The 8700-nt window shown below is 40.9% G+C and overlaps 1 pseudogene; it reads right to left on the bottom strand.

The window, feature by feature from the left end:
- Positions 1–8255: 8255 nt before the first annotated feature.
- Positions 8256–8368, bottom strand: LOC145504023 (U6 spliceosomal RNA; annotated as a pseudogene).
- Positions 8369–8700: the final 332 nt, after the last annotated feature.

The raw sequence follows: 8700 nt of genomic DNA, 5'->3' as shown, positions 1-8700 counted from the left end.
GAGACCATGTCTCTGCTTTTTAATATGCTATCTAGGTTGGTCATAACTTTTCTTCGAAAGAGTAAGTGTCTTTTAATTTCATGGCTGCAATCACCATCTGCAGTGATTTTGGAGCCCACATAAATAAAGTCTGACACTGTTTCCCCATCTATTTGCCATGAAGTGATGGGACCGGATGCCATGATCTTAGTCTTCTGAGTGTTGAGTTTTAAGCTAACTTTTTCACTCTCCTCTTTCACTTTCATCAAGAGGCTCTTTAGTTCTTCTTCACTTTCTGCCATAAGGGTGGTGTCATCTGCATATCTGAGGTTATTGGTATTTCTCCCGGGAATGTTGATTCCAGCTTGTGCTTCATCCAGCCCAGAGTTTCTCATGATGTACTCTGCATATAAGTTAAATAAGCAGGGTGATAATATACAGCCTTGACATACTCCTTTCCGAATTTGGAACCAGTCTGTTGTTCCATGTCCAGTTCTAACTGTTGCTTCCTGACCTGCATACAGGTTTCTCAAGAGGCAGGTCAGGTGATCTGGTACTCTCATCTCTTTCAGAATTTTCCACAGTTTATTGTGATCCACACAGTCAAAGGCTTTAGCATAGTCAATAAAGCAGAAATAGATGTTTTTCTGGAACTCTCTTGCTTTTTCAATGATCCAGTGGATGTTGGCAATTTGATCTCTGGTTCCTCTGCCTTCTCTAAAACCAGCTTGAACATCTGAAAATTCACGTATTGCTGAAGCCTGGCTTGGAGAATTTTGAGCATTACTTTACTAGCATGTGAGATGAGTGCAATTGTGTGGTAGTTTGAGCACTCTTTGGCATTGCCTTTCTTTGGGATTGGAATGAAAACTGACCTTTTCCAGTCCTGTGGCCACTGCTGAGTTTTCCAAATTTGCTGACATATTGAGTGCAGCACTTTCACAGCATCATCTTTTAGGATTTGAAATAGCTCAACTGGAATTCCATCACCTCCACTAGCTTTGTTCAGAGTGATTCTTTCTAAGGCCCACTTGACTTCACATTCCAGGATGCCTGGCTCTAGGTGAGTGATCACACCATCGTGATTATCTGGGTCGTGAAGATCTTTTTTGTACAGTTCTTCTGTGTATTCTTGCCACCTCTTCTTAATATCTTCTGCTTCTGTTAGGTCCATACCATTTCTGTCCTTTATTGTGCCCATCTTTGCATGAAATGTTCCCTTGGTATCTCTAATTTTCTTGAAGAGATCTCTAGTCTTTCCCATTCTGTTGTTTTCCTCTATTTCTTTGCATTGATCATTGAGAAAGGCTTTCTTATCTCTCCTTGCTATCCTTTGGAACCCTGCATTCAAATGGGTATATCTTTCCTTTTCTCCTTTGCTTTTGGCTTCTCTTCTTTTCACAGCTATTTGTAAGGCCTCCTCAGACAGCCATTTTGCTTTTTTGCATTTCTTTTCCATGGGGATGATCTTGATCCCTATCTCCTGTACAATGTCACGAACCTCTGTCCATAGTTCATCAAGAACTCTGTCTATCAGATCTAGTCCCTTAAATCTATTTCTCACTTCCACTGTATAATCATAAGGGATTTGATTTAGGTCATACCTGAATGGTCTAGTGGTTTTCCCTACTTTTCTCAATTTAAGTCCGAATTTGGCAATAAGCATTTCATGATCTGAGCCACAGTCTGCTCTCGGTCTTGTTTTTGCTGACTGTATAGAGCTTCTCCATCTTTGGCTGCAAAGAATATAATCAATCTGATTTCAATGTTGACCATCTGGTGATGTCCATGTGTAGAGTCTTCTCTTGTGTGGTTGGAAGAGGGTGTTTGCTATGACCAGTGCGTTCTCTTGGCAAAACTCTATTATCCTCTGCCCTGCTTCATTCTGTACTCCAAGGCCAAATTTGCCTGTTATGCCAGGTGTTCCCTGACTTCCTACTTTTGCATTCAAGTCCCCTATAATGAAAAGGACATCTTTTTTGGGTGTTAGTTCTAGAAGGTCTTGTAGGTCTTCATAGAACCGTTCAACTTCAGCTTCTTTGGTGTTACTGGTCGGGGCATAGACTTGGATTACTGTGATATTGAATGGTTTGCCTTGGAAACGAACAGAGATCATTCTATTGTTTTTGAGATTGCATCCAAGTTGTATCATATGACATTTATTTTTCTCTACTTGACTTACTTCACTCAGTATAACAACGATTTCCTTTAAGGCTGAAAAATATTTTATCATATATGTGTATTTACCCATTTTATTAGTGTTGATAAAATATCTCACAATTTCTTTATCTGTTCATCCATGGACAGACACTTTTGTTGTTTCCAGTATCTTGGCTATCGTGAATAACATTGCAGGAGACATGGGAGTGCCCATATCACTTTAAGATACTGATTTCATTTGCTTTGGATATATACTAAGAAGTAGGATTACTGGATCATATGGCAGTTTCATTTTTAAGTTTTTGAGGAACTTCTCTATTGTTTTCCATGGTGGCTTTACCAATTTATATTCCCACCAAAAGTGTAGAAATGTTCTCTTTTCTTTAAAACCTCATCAACACTTGTTATCTCTTCTCTTTTTGATAGTAGCCATTTTAACAGATGTGAGATATCTCACTGTGGTTTTGATTTGCATTTCCCTGATGGTTAGGGACTTTGAACAAGTTTTCATATACTTGTTGATCATTCATACGTCTTCTTTAGAGTAACATCTATTCAGTTCCTTTGCCCATTTTTAAAAATAGTTTTATTTATTTTTGGTTGAGCTGGGTTTTCATTGCTTTGCTCAGGCTTTCTCTAGTTGTGGCGAGTGAGGGCTCCTTCTAGGTTCGGTGCATGGGCTTTAGTAGTTGCAGCACCCAAGCTCAGTAATTGTGACTTGTGGGCCCTAGAGTGTGGGACCAGTAGTTGTGGCACACAGGCTTTGTTGCTCCGTGGCATGTGAAATCTTCTCAGACCAGGGATTGAACCCGAATCCCCTGCATTGGCAGGCAGATTCTTATCCACTGCACCACCCTGGAAGTCCCCTTTGCCCATTTTTAAATTGGATTATTACTGTTTCCAGTTGAGTTGTATGATTTCTTTATACATTTTGGATATTAACCCCTTATCTTATACATGGTTTGCAAAGTTTTTCTCCCATTCTAGAGGTTGCCTTTTCATTTTGTTATTTGTTTCCTTGCTGTGCAGAAACTTTTTAGTTTGATGTTATCCCTCTTGTTTATTTTTGCTTTTGTTGTAGGTGCTTTTGGTGTCATCAAATAAACCATTGCCAAGATCTGTGTGGGGGAACTCATTCCATATATTTTGCTCTAGAATGTTCATTGTAGCATTTTTTAAAGTCTTTATTGAATTTGTTACAATATTGCATCTGTTGTTTATATTTTGGCTTGTTGGCCTGGAGGATGTGGGATCCTAGCTCCCCCACCAGGGATCTAACCCATACCCCCTGCACTAGAAGGAGAAATCTCAACCACTGGATCACCAGGCAAGTCCCTGTAGTATTGTTATAATGGAGAAAAACTAGAGGAAGCCTCAATGCCCAATAATCAGGAATCAGTTCATTCAATGGAATACTATGTTGCCATTAAAGATAGTGTAATAATAGTGTAAAAGGATATTTCACTTGGAAAAATGTTTACCCTTTATTCAGAGAGAAAATATTAAAAATGTTGTATTAAGGGACTTCCCTGGTGGTCCAGTGGCTAAGATTCTGCACTCCCAATGCACAGAGTGAAGTTCCATCCTTGGTCAGGGAACTAGATCCCACATCACAGCAACTAAGAGTTTACATGCCACAGCTATGACCTGGTGCAGCGAAATAAATAAATAAATATTTTAAAAAGTTGTAGTAGTATCATATTTTTGTAAAAGAAAAAGTACATATATGTTTATGCTCAGTCACTCAATCATGTCTAACGTTTTTTAACTCCAGCCCACCAGACTCCTCTGTCCATGAGATTTCCCAGGCAAGAATACTGGAGTGAGTTGCCATTTCCTTTCCATCCTCCTGACCCAGGGGTCACACCTGTGTCTCTTGCGTCTCCTGCATTGGCAGGTGGGTTCTTTACCACTAGTACCACCTGGGAGGCCGCTACATATATGTTTACATGAGTAGAAAAAAGGATATTTAAATAAAGACACTAAACAGTTGATGGGATCATTTCTGGTTGGGGGAATTGGGTGATGGGATTTTTTGCTGTGTTTTCAAAAAATTCTAAAAACATCTGAATAATAAATGTTATTTCAAAACTTCCAAGCAACATGGTTGTAAAACACTAACCAGGGATGGACTGAGTGTGCTCCTAGGTGTCTGCAAACTTGGCCTCTGGGATTGGGCAGCCCCTTCCCCTCCTTCTCTGTGGCCTCCATTTTCCCACCTCCTGAATGTGGGTGGATGAGCTTAGAGTCTCAGATGTCTACGGTTTGCAGTTGCTGTTGTCGGCTGACAAGCCCTGTGAAGATTTGTGCCAAAGCATTCACTCATTCTTGTTATCCATTAATAACATGTGGGACACACATGTCTCTGACAGATAACTTACCTTCAAATGACTTACATGTATGTCTATTCCCTCACTGGGCCTTTGCTCCAAAGTAAACATAAAGTAAAGGCTTATGTGTGTGCTCAGTCGTGTCTGATGCTTTGTGACCCCATGGACTGTAGCCCCCTGCCAAGGCTCCTCTATCCATGGAATTTCCCAGGCAAGAATACTGGAGTGGGTTGCCATTTCCTTCTCCAGGAGATCTTCCCAACCCAGAGACTGAACCCTTGTCTCCTGTATTGGCAGGCGGATTCTTTACCACTAGTGGCACTTGGGTGATTCAGCTGTGAGATCTTAGTTCCCCAACCAAGAACTGAACCCACACCCCCTGCACTGGAAACACTGAGTCTTAACCACTGGACCACCAGAGAAGTCCCAGGGCCCTTTTTAGAGTCCAACAAGTTGAAGTCCAGGCAGACAAACGTTACCTGTGTGTGGTGCTTTTTGTCCATGGCCACTTGAATTGGCCTCTGCTAACCCCAGTGCCTTTGTATGTACAGGGAACCCAGAGCTCCCGTTTATTTATGTATTATTTTTTTCAAGTGAAATTGTTAACAGTTTTTCTTTTTTTGATTGATGTGTCATTGATTTACAACTTTGTGTTAATTACTGCTGTATGGCAAAGTGACTCAGTTATACATAACATACATTCTTTTTTATGTTCTTTTCCATTATGATTTATTACAGGATATTGACTATAGTTCCCTGTGCTCTGCAGTAGGACCTTGTTATTCATCCATTCTATATATACCACTTTGCATCTGCTAAATGCAAATTCCCAACCCATCTGTCTCCCACTTCCCCTCCTCCCCCTTGGCAACCACAAGTCTGTTCCCAGAGCTCCTTTATATTATTAGGTCACTGAAGAAAACCAGGCATAGACTGACATGGAGAAAGAATCTATGAGTGACAGAAACAAAAGCAGTTTCTGGGACAGAAAAGTCTCCCAAACTCCTGGGGAAAAGATTATCTTACTGGTTGATCATCAGGGGTTATCTAATAATTTGCTCCAAGTCTTAGATTCTTTATCTGCATTGGGTGGGTTCGGGAGGTTTGGATTCCATGGCCTTTTCAGCTGAAAAATTCCAAGACTGTTAGGTTTGATGGGAATTTTTCAAGTCCACAGTATTTGAGGTGAGAAGACAGGGAGAAGAAGGGAAGAGAAGAAATAGGGTAATGATTTTGTCAATCCAGACAGCTGTCTACTGTGCCTTCTTGGTTTTCTAAACTAACACTCCCCAATAGAAGTATTATAATGCAAACTCATATGTAATTGTAATTTTTCTTTCTTTTTTAAGTGTTGTCTGGAAACCCAGGCTTGAGAGGGGGTGCCAGTATTTTTATTTATTATTATTATTTTACAAATATTTATTTGGCTGTGCTGGGTCTTAGTTGCAGCATATGGGATCTGGAATCTTCAGCTGAGGCACGCAGGATCTAATTCCCTGACCAGAGACTGAACCTGGGCACCCTGTGTTGGGAGAGCAGAGTCTTAGCTACTGGACCACCAGGAAAGTCCCAATTTTAATTTTTCTAGTAGCCGCATTTTGAAAAGTAAAAAGAAATAGGTCAAATTAATTTTAATAATATAATTGATTTAGCCCAATATATCAAAAATATGGAGGCTTCCCAAGTGGCGGGTACAGTGGTAAAGAACCCACCCTACCTGCCAATGTAGGAGGCGAAGGAGATGAGGGTTCTATCCCTAGGTCAGGAAGATGCCTTGGAGTAGGAAATGGCCACAGACTCCAGTATTCTTGCCTGAGAAATCCCATGGACAGAGGAGCCTGGCGGCCTACAGTCCATGGAATCATAAGAGTCAGACACGACTGAGAGACTGAGCACATACATCAAAAATATTGTGTGATGAATATAAAAATCATTGAGAGATCTTATGTTTATTTTTTGATATGAAGTCTTTACTATCTGGTGTGCATTTTACACTTAGGGCACATGTCTATTTGGACTAGCTACGCCTCAAATTCTCAATAGCCACACGTGGCTAGGGGCTACATCTAATGGACAGTGCAGCTTTAATCCCTACGAGGTAGGTAGGGCTTATTTCTCCCCTTATATAAATGGGAAAAGAGAGGCTTAGAGGATCTACAGTGCACAGCAGAGAAAGGGCCCCATGCCTTCCCTCTGCCCCTCACTGATTCTCCAATTCTACCCCACCCTCCTCCACAGCGTGAGGCACAGCCCATCCTCCTTGGAGCTCAGAGGAAAGTGGGGAGAGAGAACCAATTCATTTCTAGTGCAGTGACTTGCCAGATAGTGCAATGGGGTTCAGAGCAGGGAGAGGGCTGCGAGGCCTGGAGGAGACAGGTCAAGTTATCTTTAACCAACCGAATGGCCTGGGCTGGGAGTCATGGCTGGGTAGGTCTCCCTGATAAGCTGCCCAGACAAATAGATTCCCGGAGACCCATCTCAAGGACCCATGGGCCAGTCTTCCATAACCTGTGACTTTCTTATCTGTACGCAGAATTTCAAGTTTCACTGAGGCTTGGCCCTGCCAGAGAGGCTTAAAATGCCCAGTAGCAAAAAGAGAAGGCATCCATAAAAATAGCAATGATAATATGAACACTAATAGTGATGTGTGAAACCACCCAGGGAAAAGTGGTTCTGCCCTTGGAGGTGCAGTATTTCCCCAGCATCCCTGGGAGGCACACCTTTCCCATATTGGAGGCCCTCCCCTCACTGTTCCTAGGTCCAGTGCTGACATTCAGGGAGACCACCCCCACACCAGGTTCCTGCCGATCTGCTGCGGGGGTGGGGAGTCTCAGAATGTCTTTTCTTGAGTGTAGCCAACCAAGAGATCACTCCATGTGATCCATGAATTTAGGTGATTTTTTTTCTACTGAAGACTCTATAATGAAAGCAACTACCTATCAAATCCGAACTGTTTGCCTTATGGACAAAAGTGTAAGCGGACAGAGTAGGGTATGGGTTACACAGGGAGGGACTGTGTGGCTGAGCCAAGGAGGGACAGGATTGAGAACAGATGTCCATCTACAGAAGAATGGATAAAGAAGATGTGGTACATATATACAAAGGCATAGTACTCAGCCATAAAAAGGAATGAAACTGTATCATTTATAGAGATGTGGATGGACCTAGAAAGTATCATATAGAGTGAAGTATGTCAGAAAGAAAAAACAAATATCACATATTAACACATATGTGTGGAAATTAGAATCATGGTATAGATGATCTTATTTGCAAAGTAGAAATAGAGACACAGACGTAGAGAACAAATTTATGGATACCAAGAGGGAAAGGAGTGGGTGAGAGGAATCAGGAGATTGGGATTGACATATATACACTATTAACACTATGATAAAATAGATAACTAATGAGAACCTACTGTATAGCACCAGGAACTCTATTTAATGCACTGCAGTGATCTGAATAGGAAGGAAATCCAAAAGGGAAGAAATATATATAGATGTATGACTGATTCATTTTGCTGTACAGCTGAAACTAATGTATTGTAAAGCAACTATACTTCAATAAAAATTAATTTAAAAAAATAAAATAATTTTAAAAAGATTCTTTCCCATATAGGCGATTAGAGTATTGAGTAGCTATACAGTAAGTCCTTATTAGTAATCTATTTAATATATAGTAGTGTGTATATGTCAATCCCAATCTCGCAATTTGTCCACAGCCTCTACCCCCAATCCCCTGGTAACCATAAGTTTGTTTCCTACATCTGTGACTCTACTTTTGTTTGGTGAAAATATGGAAAGCTTCACGAATTTGCATATCATCCTTGTGCAGGGCCCATGCTAATCTTCTCTATATGGTTCCAATTTTAGTGTATGTACTGCTTAAATTGAAGAAAGTAGGGAAAACCACTAGTCCATTCAGGTATGACCTAGATCAAATCCCTTATAAGTATACAGTAGAAGTGACAAATAGATTTAAGGGACTAGATCTGATAGAGTGCCTGATGAACTATGGACAGAGGTTCATGACATTGTACAGGAGACAGGGATCAAGACAATCCCCATGGAAAAGAAATGCAAAAAAGCAAAATGGCTGTCTGAGGAGGCCTTACAGATAGCTGGGAAGAGAAGAGCAGCAAAAAGCAAAGGAGAAAAGGAAAGATATTCCCATCTGAATGCAGAGTTCCAAAGAATAGCAAAGAGAGATAAGAAAACCTTCCTCAGCGATCAGT

Source organism: Giraffa tippelskirchi, chromosome 4 (assembly GCF_054371585.1).
Source record: "Giraffa tippelskirchi isolate mGirTip1 chromosome 4, T2T-mGirTip1v1.2.pri, whole genome shotgun sequence".
Taxonomy (NCBI): domain Eukaryota; kingdom Metazoa; phylum Chordata; class Mammalia; order Artiodactyla; family Giraffidae; genus Giraffa; species Giraffa tippelskirchi.
This window is presented reverse-complemented; position numbering and strand designations above follow the sequence as displayed.